Below are 10,530 nucleotides of genomic sequence, written 5' to 3'. Positions count from 1 at the left end.
TTACAGCAACAACACTGCTGGTACACTGATACACACATACATGAAAGAGGTGCGTGAAAAGAAATACCTACACTGTGGCAACACAAACACCATCCCGAACCCTACATCACCCTCGTCCCTTTCTGTTTTGTTTCAGGTTTTTTTGTTGTTGACACATACAAAAGTGATTGACAATTCATTTATAAATACACATCCATTTGACTCAGAGGACAAACCTCACACACGGCAATTCAACAACAAGAGATCAACCATCATGAAAACAAAGTATATTTCATCATGTACCAGTTTGATCCTTAATGGTCATCAGTATACTGGATATAAGAATTCAACTTCAGTCACGTTGTTTTGCGGGAACCTTGTTTTCTTTTCTTTCATAATTCTGCATTTTCCAACTTAAAAAAATATACATGCTTCTCCTTTTTGTAATTGTACTTTTGGTCCTTTACGAATGCACTGTAATTGTTAGAAATCTGTTTCTCAAAGGGGCTGACAGTTAAAGAAAGATGTCTTTGAACACAGAAAATGCTTCGTTATATTCAAGACAGACAGACGGGCGAACAGACAGACAAGGGAGACAATGTAAAACAAATTAAAAAACAACAACAACAACAACAACAAAAAGAAAAATACACCAGTAGAATAGGGACATTATTGTGGGGCATCATTATAACAAAATATAAATCCTAAAATGTGCTTCGAACTTATAAGCAGAAACTGCTTCGTTATATTCTAGACAGACAGACAGACAAACAGACGGACAGACGGATGGATGGACAGACAGGCAGACAGGTGAGACTTAATGTAAAACAAATGTTCAAAAAACAGTAGAATGGGGACATAATCAGGGGAAATCATATCATCACTACAACAAAATATAAATCTTAAAATGCGCTTGGAACATGTCTGTCCGTTTCAGCCTTGGACATTGAACGTAACGCGCTTTGTGCATCATATATCTTAGGGTTGTTGATAAAGGATTTTTGTCTTATTGCCAACAATACTGTTAAATCTTTTACATTTTGATGAAACGTTAAGAATTTTTTTTAATTAAAAAAAAGAAGAAGAAAAAAAAGAAAGAAAACTAACAAGTGAGATTCAGATGAAAAAAAAAAAAATTTTACCATCTGTACGAACTGGTCATAGGGAACCTAGATTTGCTTCTCTTTTTTGTCTACAGTTCGAATAATAATAATGATGATAACAACTGAATGAATGAGGAGGAGGAGAAGTATAATAACGATAATACATTCTTCGGATGAACATCAAAATATGTGTGTGGACAGATACCAATGCTCAGATTGTCAAAAGAACAAAGAGGTATGTACTGGGACAAATATAACTGAAAACTGCATGAATTGGGGAAAACGTCTCTCTCTCTCTCTCTCTGATTTTGGACAGCACACCATACCAGTAGAAATACGAAATGGAAATAGGCAAATCGGGACCACCAATTCAACGATAGGCGATTTGGGGATAGCATAATCAGGAATAGGTGAATCAGGATAACACCAACAACACAGCATGATATTTGTCATACACACTGGAGAATGAAAACCCAGATGTATGTCAGTACATTTCAAAGATTTAAAGAACGCAAACGTCACGATGATAACACACAGATATGAAACTGGGTAGGAATAGCCTTTAGTATGTCTTTTGTTAACGGTATAGTGTTACGTGCATAGCAATGAAAACAAGAAAATATTTAAAAACAAACAAACAAAAACAAAAAAACAACAGGAGATAGAGAAAAAAAAAAGCAGAACAAGAAAAAAAAACCCAAAAAACAACCTGATATGTATTCCTTGGACTCGCGTAAAACTGAAGCCAATCAATTAGTTTAGCAAGTCATCTTCATCATGACTCCACCCCACCCCCAACAACGAATTAGGCCACTCCTCCCTTCCCCTCCCACCCACCCACAACAGGGCAGCACATGCACCTGGTTAACGTCCTATTGGCTGACGTCCTTTAGGTCCAGTTGCTCTATTGTGATTGGTTGTTCCTCTCACAATACAAAGATTTTGATTCGTTCTCATACTGCAGCAAAAAAGGTCTCATTTGTATAAAATAGCAGAAGACAGGGGAAGAGATCACAGTGTCAAGAGTGTCACAGCCCTACATCACACTTTGTGGATTTTAAGATTTTCAAGTTTTCAGAGAAGAAAGTCTCATTCAAGCAGGAGACAGTATCACCATTTGGACTGTTTTTCAAGTGTTCAAATTTTTTGTGGACTTATACTGAGGTAAGTTTGTTTTGATTTCTAAGTGTACATGTGATTTTAAAATTGGTACACTTTTTTCCATTGCTACATTCTTGGTCGTTCTTTTCTTTGTTCTTGTCAAACATTTTATCTCCTTGGTGTGATATCTCGGTGTTGATCATATCAAACTACTACTATAACTACTACATTTGTTTGTTTGTTTTTTTGTTTTTTTTTCCTTTTCTTCTGTTTTATACTACTACTTTTTCTTCTTGGTTTAATTAGGATTTAAAGGGTAAGGGTAAGGGGCGCGACTCTGTCGGAGCCTGTTGGCGAGCACAGTGTATGAGTGAACCCTGTCATCGCTCGCTGGGTTCACAGCTTCCTGACCAGGCGCCCACAGTGCGTAAGGATCGGGACCACCAGGTCCACGTTCCTCCAGACCAACACAAGTGAGATTCAGATGATAAAAAAAAAATATTTTACCATCTGTACGAACTGGTTAAAGGGAACCTAGTTTTGCTTCTCTTTTTTGTCTACAGTTCGAATAATAATAATGATGATAACAACTGAATGAATGAGGAGGAGGAGAAGTATAGTAATGCTAATACATTCTTTGGATGAACATCAAAATATGTGTGTGGACAGATACCAATGCTCAGATTGTCAAAAGAACAAAGAGGTATGTACTGGGACAAATATAGCTGAAAACTGCATGAATTGGGGAAAACGTCTCTCTCTCTCTCTCTCTGATTTTGGACAGCACACCATACCAGTAGAAATACGAAATGGAAATAGGCAAATCGGGACCACCAATTCAACGATAGGCGATTTGGGGATAGCATAATCAGGAATAGGTGAATCAGGATAACACCAACAACACAGCATGATATTTGTCATACACACTGGAGAATAAAAACCCAGATGTATGTCAGTACATTTCAAAGATTTAAAGAACGCAAACGTCACGATGATAACACACAGATATGAAACTGGGCAGGAATAGCTTTTAGTATGTCTTTTGTTAATGGTATAGAGTGTTACGTGCATAGCAATGAAAACAAGAAAAGATAAAAAAAAAAAAAAAAAAAGAACAGGAGAGAGAGAAAAAAAAGCAGAACAAGAACCCCCCTCCACCCCCACCCCCCCGATATGTGTTCCTTGGACTCGCGTAAAACTGAAGCCAATCAATTAGTTTAGCAAGTCATCTTCATCATGACTTGAACTCCCCCCACCCCTCAACCCCCACCCCACCCCATCCACAACAACCAACAAAGAATTAGGCCACTCCTCCCTTCCCCTCCCACCCATCCAGAACAGGGCAGCACATGCACCTGGTTGACGTCCTATTGGCTGACGTCCATGTGGTCCAGTTGCTCTATTGTGATTGGTTGTTCCTCTCACACTACAAAGCTTTTGATTTGTTCTCATACTGTGGCGAAAAAGGTCTCATTTGTATAAAATAGCAGAAGACAGGGGAAGAGATCACAGTGTCAAGAGTGTCACAACCCTACGCAGCAGTTTGCGGATTTGAACATTTTCAAGTTTTCTGAGAAGAAAGTCTCGTTCGAGCAGGAGACAGTGTCAACATTTGTACTGTTTTCCAAGTGTTTAATTTTTTGTGGACTTGTACTGAGGTAAGTTTGTTTTGATTTCTAAGTGTACGTGTGTGTTTAAAATTGGTACACTTTTTTCCATTGTTACATTCTTGGTCGTTCTTTTCTTTGTTCTTGTCGAACATTTTATTTCCTTGGTGTGATATCTCGGTGTTGATCATATCAAACTACTACAATAACTACTACATTTTTTTTCCTTTTCTTCTGTCGTATACTACTACTTTTTCTTCTTGGTTTAATTAGGATTTTGTTCCAAACCAGAAAGGAGCATGCTAAGTTTATATTCTTAGTAGTTAAAATGTAGGGGTATAGCAGAAATGCTCACTTCCATAACCATTGCTTTTTCCCTACCACCGCGATTTTCGTCAGCTTCAATTGCTGTAAAGTATGTTTTGTCCGTTTTCAATTTGATACAAGTCCTCTGTCTTATACAGAATAAGATTTATTAAAGCATTCTGAGTTTATATATGCAGTTAAAAATGTAAGGGTGTAGCAGAATGTCCCACGTCTGTAAACATTGCCGTTTTCATCTGCTTCAATTGATTTAAATTATTTTTGTCCGTTTTAATTCTGTACAGTTACTTTTGTCACGCGTCTATCGAAATCGGAGCATGCTGAGTGTATTTTTTTGCAGTTAAAAAATGTAGTGTACAGCAAAAATACCTACTTCAGTTAGCATTGCTGTTTTTATTCTACCACTAACATTTTCATTGGCTTCAGTTTCTTCAGTTTATTTTGTGCCTGTTTCGAGTTTAATACAAATCCCTTTGTCATATGCTATTGAGTTTACCAAAGTTAGATCAGACTAATTTATTTTTCTTCAGCAGAAAGACGAGAGAGAGAGAGAGAGAGAGAGAGAGAGAGAGAGAGAGAGAACTAAATATTTAGTCTTGATACGAAAACAGTACTTCCAAAACTTCATCAAATTTGTCAAGTTGCTTTGTTACAAACATGCCAAACAAAACTTGTGCCAGACCAAATTTCACGAGGGACGAACACAGCAGAAACATGTTCCCCCACTTCAAATGTCTATATCTAGATACATGTTATAGTAGACCTCAGTTTTAGTCTTCTTATTCGTTAGACTTTTCTTTTGTGATCAAAGGAAAAACAATTTCCGTACATAAGACAATTGTACACTCACATAACATATAAATATAAATCATAGTCACACACTACCAATTATTGCTTCAATTTTACAAATCAGATGTGCCGGTAAGCCAAATCAAAGCGCTGAGCCCAGCATTTGAAGCCGCCATTGTGTGTAATGAGCAGTAAAATTGGTATTGCATGAAAAAATGTCCCTCAATAATCAAAATAAAGATGCATTTTTAGGACAATGAGCATGGTTATATTTCGGTAAACTTTATTATTGAGTGTAAATACATACAATGCTCAGTCATTTGCAACAAATATAATTTTTAAAGCAATTTTTTTTTCAGACACGAATCAAAATATGCCTGGACTATAAGTGACTGAACACTCCCACCCGCTGAAGCTCTTTCACATCGTTGTACAAAGGCAACTCTCTACTGCGCTTTGCTTGTCGCTTACCTCTCGGCGCCTTTTTTGCTTTTGCATTTTTGTTTGTTTTTTTTAGTGTTATCCGTGTGTTCATCTCTTTATGTATTCATTTATTTATCTATTTATGTATTTCTTTATTTGTGTAATTGTTTATTAGTTGGATAATGTAGCCATTACGCACTTTTGTTTGCTACGCACGTTGGGTTATGCTGGTGGTCAGGCATCTGCTTAGCAGATGTGGTGAAGCATAAATGGATTTGTCTGAACGCAGTGATGCCTTCTTGAGTAACTGAAATGAACATGGGCGTGTCTACCGTTATGTAACCTGCGTAGTCACTCGGCAGGCAAAGGGGATGGTCTGTGTCCTAGAGGGCCTTTACAATCAGTAGCCTTGTCAGCGTTGCTGAACAACCTCGGAATGCCTCGGAACAATTAGTTTGACACAAAACCACTTCCGTCCGTCTAGCCATCAAATCAGGCTTAACCAAACACTAAACAGTGACGCGAGACCACTTGATACACCTCACCTCACACAAAGTCGTCTGGAGTTGCCCTCAGGAAAAAAAAAGTGGGTTCAGAGCAAAATGTGAGAACCTGTGTTGACTTACAGTCGCATGGAAGGTAGAGAAGCATGTGGGTAATTCCCGTTCCCATGTCTTTGTCCAAGGGAGGTGGTGGGAAAGTGGAGATTGCTGGGAAAGGGTGGTGGAGCGAATGTGTGTGTAGCGTAAACGTATGTCACCCCATTGTAAGGTAACCACAATCCGTTTGTATACACTTTGCTCTAATTACTGAAAATAAACATAATCAGGAAATTATAACATTGATTTCATTATGCATGGTTGAAATTTTACATTTAGTGCGGAGTCTGTTTTCTCTGGGTATTGTAGAACCACGATCTGTTTGAATTGACAATGTGTGTTAGCTTGAAACATAATGAGACTTTTTTCTTTAGGTATTTACAAGGAATAGTTTTCTTGACAGAAATTCATTAGAATTATTGTTGCAAAAACATTTGCAAGACTTATAAATCTATTTTCTCCACATAATTATGTGTTGTAAACTTTTTCTCTTTTTTCACAATGTACATTTGAAAAGTACTGTTTTTTCCCCTGTTTATCACAAGAACGTAGTTACCACACTCTACCTTTGATTATTTGAGATCATTTTTGTCCATACGTGTTTACATGGAAGAATACAATATGGCTGATAATTTGTCGTTTAGGAAAGGTGGTGCAAATGATGGGTTTGTGTTTAAAGCTAGTATTACGGATATGTTATATCACTATTTCGCTGTGTGATCGTATATTGATAAATAACTTGTCAATAATAACTTGCCAAGATCGCTGATTTTTTTTTTTGTTTTCTGTTGTTGTTGTTTTTTGTTAGTGTAAGATTGTTGTATTGAAAGTATCACCAGCAAATATATCAGACTGCACTTTTCAAATGAGATGCAATACAGCTTTGTAAATGCGTTAAATTTTACTTTTGGCTTGAGTACATGTAACACTGGACATATCAAGAATAATCACTTATGAAATATGAACATTCATGACAGTATGCAACTCGGTAACTAAAGTAATATAACTCATCACTCTGAAACCCCCTCACAGTAACTACCCTCAAGACACACCTGTTCAGTCATACAATATCGTATGAAATAGAGGTGTGTGTGCGTATGTGTGTGTGTTTGCGCGCTCGTGCTTGTGTCTGTGTATTGCGTGTGTGCGGGTAGGTATGTGTGAGCATATGTGTGTTGTGTTTTTGTAAGTGTGTGTGTGTGTGTGTGTGTGTGTGTGTGTGTGTGTGTTCTGATGTTTGAATTTATACGTGAGAAATTAACACGAACTGCTTTATGATGTGATGTTGTAGTTTCTTTACTCTTTGTGTGCTTTTGTTGTTGTTGTTGTTGTGTGTGTGTGTATGCTAGCGTATGTGGGGGTGGGGTGGTGGTGCGAGTGTGAGTGTTTTTACAATGCGTACACGTTCTACATTTTTGGGTTTATTTCATAAATGTTATATACATACGTTCTTACTAGAAATGTTTGATATATTTTGCTTCATCATGTAGTTTGTTTCAATTTGTCATTTGTGTGTGTGTGTGTGTGTGTGTGTGTGTGTGTGTGTGTGTGCGCACGTGCGCGCGCGTCTTTCAATTGTCTACATTATTGTTAGCATATTTCATTTGACCTTTTTATATCTGATATATTTCTCGATTTATTTAATGACATGATCTCTTTTAATTGTTCTTTCTTACTTATGTCTCAAATTGTATGCATATGTTTGTGTGGGGATGTTTGAGAGTGTTTTTAGTACTATTGTAAAGCACATAGAGCTTCAAGAATATGTGCTATAGCATGATGCATTCATAAATTTAAAAAAAGAAAGATTTAATGATTATTAGGTATGAAAAACTACGTCATTGACAATAATATGTGATACCCTTTTAGTGATAGATAGTTGATCTACATTGAAAACAGTATCTACAAAAAGAAGTGCAGTATCTTTTCTTTACATCTAAAAGCTAGTCAAATTGACAAATTCTGTATTACAGGAATGTTAAATGATGGATGACTTTGCATATTTTGTACTTTTATCCTTTTCGTTGATTTGAAACAGGAAATACTTTTTTTACTCGAAGGATGCTTGTCATTTTTTTTTCTTTTCGTGACAAGAACCATTTTTCAATGAATATCTTCTACATGTAGTGTTCGAAATGTCTTTGGTTAGCCAAATAGAGCTTGTTACGTAATGCTTAACTTTAATTTTGGAGAGCAGCATGTTGGTTGCAATGTACGCTATAGTAAAACAGTGTGCCAAACTTACAGGACCTGACAGATCGGTATATTGATAGACTGCAATCAGAGGTGAACTTAAAAGATGGGATATATATATGTATATATATATATAATGATGAAAATAAGAATAAGAAATAGCGTCTGCACGATTTCGGGTGCGCTGTGTATACGTCCCCACGCGACAGAGTTGAGCTGAACCACCTCATGGCCTGGGCCTATTGTGAAGTTCTAGGGTGAAATAACCCTGGGCCTATGAGTGACCAGGTTGAATTGTTCAGCCCCTAGTAGACCCATCCCCTGGACGTTTTGACCTTAAGGGCGATAGCTAGCGAGTTGTTCAGCTCAACGTCATGGCTCACACAGGCCAACCCCGTCGCTCACCCTTCACCCCCTCCTCAGCCTCACTGGTGTGGGGTGGCCAGGGAAGGCGTGGCTACCAGTCAGCAGTCTGTTGCCAGCCAATGGGAGCCGTGCTGACAGCGCTGGCTATGTGCGCCACTGGCCAGGACTGTATGACAGTAGAGGGTGATACTGAGAGGGAGTGACAGCCTGTCCGGGACAGCACGGGGTGTTGTGGAGGTCGGGGAGAGGGGTGAGGGGTGGGGATATATATATATATATATATATATACATATATATATATATATATATATATATATATATGTAGTTCGTACAAATCCATATATGCTACACCTCATCTGCTAAGCAGATGCCTAATCAGCGGTGTAACCCAACGTGTTTAGTCAGATGAAACGATAAAAATAGTGACAGATAAAATGAAATAGAAATAACAACAATGATATAGATAATTATGATAAGTTAATTAAACACACACACACACACACATTATATATATATATGTAATGCGTGTACATATATATATATATATATATAATTGTGTGTGTGTGTGTGTGTAGTTCATTCATTATAGGTATCCAGACACGAGAGTGCAACATCACTGCTGAGAACACTTCATTGGTGGTGTCCTGTTAAAGCAAGAATTCAGTACGAAGTAGCCTATCTCTGCTTTCAGTGTTTTTATAACAACACTATGCATATCTTCTCCGTCTATAGCGTGCTCAGTTGGCACCTCTTTGCTGACATTTCCTCGGTTCTCCATTGAGACCTTTTGCAAAAAATCTTTGTCTTTTCCCCCACAGTCTGGAAGCCCCCGCCTTAATCCCTCAGAAAAGAGTGTTTTTCAACTTTTCAACAGAATTCAAAGACTTATCTTTTTCAACTTTACCTGAATCCATACGAATGAGTACCCGTTTTTGTATGGTAATGTATTGTGGGGAGGGAGTGAGGGTGTGTGTGTGTGTGTGACTGCTTTTAAGATTAATACTTTAAAATGTAGATTTTTAATGTATTGTAGTATGCATGTTTTTAAACATTAGTTTCTACACTGCACAGCGCAGTTGAGCCTGTTTTACATGGAAAGGGGCTTTATTAATTAAATCATTTTCATTACTAGATGATGATGATAATTATTATTATCATATACCTACGTATTGTAGATTCTTCGACCCCTGAACCCCTCACACGCGTTCTATGTTCTTCTTCTTATCATTATTATTGTATTATTATTATCAATATTGATATTAGAGTACTAGATGTTCAATGAAATGAAATCCTGTGTTTTCTTTTTCTGTTTTATTTCAATCATCATTAACAATATGTAATAATGTGCATGACTTACTATGAGTTCACTAAATTGTGGTGTTTCCTCTTCAGGAAGAATGCCTGATTTGATGAATCAGCGCAGACCAATCGCACAGTACCTGACGTAAGTCTTCATTTTTTTCTCACGATTTTCAGGGGCTAGTGGTTGGGGGTTGGTAAGCATGTTGAAGAAGGGATTTTTGGCTTACTTGTGTGAACAAAGTCTATGTTTTAACCTGGTGTTCTGTTGTCTGTGTGCGTGTGTCTGTGGTAAACTTTCACATTGCCATTTTTTCTACAAATACTTTGTCAGTTGACACCAAAGTTGGCATAAAAATAGGAAAAAAATCAGTCCTTTCCAGTTATCTTGTTTAAAACAATATTGCACCTTTGGGATGGGCACAAAACAAAACAAAAAAGAAGCCAAATTATATGCCAAATGAATTTACTGTTATATATATATTTTTTTTTCTTTCTTTAATTCTCTAAACTTGGCACTTTGATTGATATTCTGACACAGCATCAAGAGCAGTCATTTTTTTAAATAATTTTTTTGTTCAAACAGGAACTTCTTTTGCAAAGCATGGAAGTTATATTTCTGGTGCATGTCTTTGGTGCAGATAGTAAAAAAGGGAAATTAATCTGTAATTAATGCTAGGGGGGTTAATTTGCTTTAAACTGTTCTTTCTCATCTTATACATTACATTTTGAAATTATACTCAATAC

The sequence above is a fragment of the Babylonia areolata genome, chromosome 20, assembly GCF_041734735.1.
Source record: "Babylonia areolata isolate BAREFJ2019XMU chromosome 20, ASM4173473v1, whole genome shotgun sequence".
NCBI lineage: Eukaryota > Metazoa > Mollusca > Gastropoda > Neogastropoda > Buccinidae > Babylonia > Babylonia areolata.
Note: the sequence above shows the minus strand (reverse complement) of the source record.